Raw genomic sequence first — 4,361 nt, 5'->3', positions numbered from 1 at the left:
CTGCCTCTGCCTCTGCCTCTGCCTCTGCCTCTGCCTCTGCCTCTGCCTCTGCCTCTGCCTCTGCCTCTGCCTCTGCCTCTGCCTCTGTCCCAAATTGTTTACTACCATGAGGGGAGCAGCTTTGTCCTGTGATAAACTCCCAGTCCTGCCGTTCCGCCCTTTCATAAACCCAAATCAATTTGGCTAATTAGACAAAAACTTGTAAAGCGTGGTTCTCAGCCTGTGGGTCTCAACCCCATTGGGGAAGTTACTTATGAGACATTCTATATATCAGATATTTACACTATAAGTCAGAACATCAGCAAAATTTCAGTTACGTGGTAGCAACGAAATGATTTTATGGTCGTGGTCACAACGTTAGGTACTCTATCAAAGGGTCACAGCATTAGGAAGGCTTTCCCAGGTTGTTCCTTCTTGCTTCTAAGTTGATTATCTCGGGTGTTGGTTGCTATCATAAATCTGCAACTTCTGGGTAAGCACAGATTGAAAAAGGAAAGAAAGAAAAAGCAGCATGTTTACCGGAAGCCCTCCTTTGCACTGTTAGAACCTCAAGAGAATCACCACTGTTTTCATACTTTATATTAAAACCCCAGCTCTCTAGAAGCCCAAGCTGACCTCATTCTGACTTGGACTCTGCCAACTGCAGGTCTGCAGGCACTGGGGCAAGCAGCAAATGTGCTGCAGAATCTGAAGGCAGGTCCAAAGCAGGCGCTCCGGGACTATTCTCAACAATGTAGTGACGGCATCACTACATTTAGTACCCAGCTTGCCAAGGGAATGCTTTTGAAGGGGAGAAATAGTCCTCTGACTATATACATACAAACATATTCATTTTAATACCTGGACTAAAAAAATGAAAGCATCCGCTGGCTTTGTGTCGAAATGAGTAAGCATACTGCTAGCAATAATGATATTGCAGATCTTTCATGCAAGGGTCAGGCAGTTCAAAAAGCTCTGTGTATGTGCTCTGCGCAGCCAAGTGCGTTCCGTTCAGATATGGTGTTTTGCAATGAAAACGTGCTTTTCCTGTAAATTTGCATAGCTCTTAAAGCTTTCCCTTTCCTGAAAGAAAAAGGAAACATGAAAACAAAAGCAAAAGAAAATTTAAAAAGCAACACTAACATCCTCAACAACATAACAAAACAACAACAACAACCAAAACCACACTGGGCTACCCAGTGTGGAGCACAATTCCAGTTCTAGGGAGACAGAAGCAGGTGGATTTTTATAAATTCAAGGCCAGCCTGGTCTGCATACTGATACACAAAAGACCCTGTCCCAAAACAAAACAAAAAGCACACCCACCAAATGTGAGTTCCAAATAGCCCTAGGGGATTGAGGCTGTAGTTAGAGACAGAACATTTGCTTAGCATGTGCTAGGCTCCGTGTTTAATCCCCTGCTTTATAGGGAAAAAAAACTAAATTTCTAAGTGTGTTGACACATACTTCTAATCCCACAATACTTGGGAAATGGAGACAGATTAGCCACATAGTTAAGTTTGAGAACAAAATTGGGCTACATGAGACCTTGTCCCAAAATAACAAAGTTAATAAACCAAGAACCCTCAGCTTTCTCGGGGACAGGGCATCTCAGTCTGTGCCAGAGGATGAACCTGGCCTCATAGCCTAGTAGGAAAGATATTCTTTCCCAAACCCAAGTACCTTCCAATGCAAAGAAATCACAGAGAAAAACTGTGAGTCAGTTGTCACACCCAAATAAATTACTCACCACAAATAATAGCAATATACCATAGGTGACAAGATGCTCAACATTATTTTAACTAAATGTAACGACTTGCATATCCAAGATAAACAAAAGATCACGCTTAGGTCATGTTTTGAGATTTGCACTTAGACACCTAGCCTCTAAGATGCCAGGGATGGACCGAGGGTGGAACAGCCCAGACATGGGAGGAGACTATGAATAACCTTAACAGAGGTTCTACTAGCTGCGGGAGACAAACCTTCACTAATGCAAACACGGACTATGGGACACTCGAACACTAAAGTTTGCCTGTGGCATGCTGTGTGCTTGTTGACCTCCCTCAGAAGCTGTCTCTCACTGGACAAGAACAAATAGGACCTACGGATTATAACGCTACACACACCTACATCATATGTGCTCTGCCCAAAGCACAAAAGGCAGATATCCCGTGTGTATCGGAAATCTCACTTGGTGACTATTCCTTTCACCTTAGTCTCTCCTCGTCGCACCACCAGGCAAAGCCATTTCTAACCCAGGTCAGAAATATGAGGTGCAACGTAAACAAGACAACATGCTCACCAGGACCAAGGGTCTCTCTAGTATCACTGGGTACCTATAAGAACTCAGAAAGTTGAGGCAGTTGGCTGCTTCCTTGCTCCTGGCAACTGATCACCCTTCCATAGGTTCCCCCAGTACTCCTGGACTCGCCAACGCTGCTGGGTCCCCACTTGTCCTGTCTAGGGTTCCTCAATCTGCTGTCAAGGGAATACCCTCTTGAGGTGTCCACGGCCACCTCCACTGAAAGGACAACATTCTCCTGGCTGGGATACTCCTAGCACTGTCTCGCCGGCCACCTCCGCCCCTTTGTGCTTTCCCATCTCTCGGTCCACCATAGCCCCTAAATCTGAAACCTACAGCTTTCAGCTCAACTCTCTGCGGTGTCTCCTTGGAGAATCCCGCTCCATCTTCCTCAAGGAGAAGCTCATGCCTCTCTCACCTTACTCTTTGGGGGGTTGGGGGGTTCCCCTCTCTCGGGCACCCCCTTCCGCCCTGTTCTTCCTCTACTTGGCATTCCCCTCCGGGATTCCGTTCCCCTCTGCCCTGTGGAGGGCGCCCCAAGAATGCGCACCGGACTACTCCTCCTTTGCATCCTTCCTCTCCGGTTCTCTGGGCTCAGACACCCTCAAACCCCCGCACTCCAGGCTCCTCACCATCGCAGTCCGGATTCCCTAGCCCTTCAGGGCTCTGCAGCTCCCCAACTCCACGGTTTGGACTGTATGCTCTGCATTCTGAAAGCCGATATTAAAACTCTAACATTGGATCCCAGTTCGGGCTAGGTTCCGGGCACCTGGCAACGAGGGTCTACATCCTCCCTGCAGGTCGGGTCAGGCGTTCCTCTACGCCGAGATCCTGACGTCCCCGCCTCCCGGCTCTGGCAGAGACTCCCCAGCATCTCAGTGGAGACCTGCACCCTGCCCGTCCCCCACTCCCCACCCCCACAGTCGGGACTTACAAACACCAGGCGCGGCCGAGCTCCTGCAGCCCAGCTCCGTCAGCCGCACTCCCGACTCCGGCTCCGGGAAAGCTCCTTCCGAGCCGCCCCGACCGCCGAGGGCTCTGCACCGGAGAGCGGCCGGGAGGAGGGGACAACCCGGATGGCGACGCCCAGCTCCGCCCTTTCCCGGCCCAGGGGAGGGCTGCCCAGCCGGGTGCACACTCCACTGCTACCGCCACCGCAAGCTGAGGAAGTTGACTGACGCCGCTTCCTTCCATCCTTCCACCCACCTTTAGACCCTCGCACCCACCCCCAGACCTCCTTAATTGCAAACCCCTCGGGGGCTTGAGACAGCCAGGGATGCGGTTTGCCCTCTATGTTCTTTCCCAAAACCTAAATCCCTTGGGGGTGGGGAGTGGGGGATAAAAACTTCATCTGCCATTTCCAATCCTGGCCTTCTTTCCCCTCATTGCCCTAGGGTGAACTCAGTATAATGCCCAGGAAATCACGCTGTGCACCCCATGAAGGCCCTGTGGACACATTTTCATTGCAAGACTCATACTTCTGCTGTGATTGCATGTGTGAGTGCATCATACATGTCACTGGACATACGTATGCTGTGCCAAGCAGACCCCTCTACCCGCACCCCTCCCCCATGTAACCTCCATTTACTAAGTCTGCCCACAGTGACTGGAGTTGTTCTTCACCCACAATGCACCCTGTATGTATCTTTTTTTTCAATCCATTTAGGAAGCAGGACCATCAGTTAAATCGAATTGACTTTGCTGCTGAAAAGCTGCCTGCATCGTTCAGAAGAAAGGGAATGGAAAGGTCAGATCCTGGGAAGATGGCCTGTGTCAGCTCTCCTGTAGGAAGAAAGTCCATCTTTCCTACTATTCTGAGACAGTTCTGGACTAAGTTTGGGCTCTTTTCGTTTAAACCCACCCTGATCCAGGGAAGAATCTAACCATGTTTTTACCATTCCCAATATTTAAAAATCTGTTATTTGGTGTATCTTCAGCAAAATACCTGGAGGCAAAGTGAACTGTTCATACAGTGGGATTCTGCTCACTCCATAAATGAAGATGTTTAAAATCTGGGATGTTATGTGCAGGTTGGAGCAGATTCAGACCCTGAGAGAGTTCAGGGACCTGTCTCAGT

The 4,361-nt window shown here is 49.2% G+C and overlaps 1 protein-coding gene across 5 annotated transcripts in view; it reads right to left on the bottom strand.

Moving 5' to 3' along the window:
• Paqr8 (progestin and adipoQ receptor family member 8) overlaps positions 1 to 3,312 on the bottom strand; it is a 51,192-nt gene extending 47,880 nt beyond the window's left edge. For 3 of the 5 annotated variants that reach the window (XM_021198390.2, XM_029539043.1, XM_029539042.1), the window contains exon 1: positions 3,219 to 3,312. The gene's annotated coding sequence lies outside the window, so the exon portion shown is untranslated. Of the gene's footprint in view, positions 1 to 840; positions 1,050 to 2,916; positions 3,078 to 3,218 lie in introns of those variants that run through there. The other 2 variants (XM_029539045.1, XM_029539044.1) reach the window with 2 other exon arrangements.
• Positions 3,313 to 4,361: the final 1,049 nt, after the last annotated feature.

Source organism: Mus pahari, chromosome 5, assembly GCF_900095145.1.
Source record: "Mus pahari chromosome 5, PAHARI_EIJ_v1.1, whole genome shotgun sequence".
In the NCBI taxonomy this organism is placed as follows: domain Eukaryota; kingdom Metazoa; phylum Chordata; class Mammalia; order Rodentia; family Muridae; genus Mus; species Mus pahari.
Note: the sequence above shows the minus strand (reverse complement) of the source record. Positions and strands in the feature narration are given on the sequence as shown.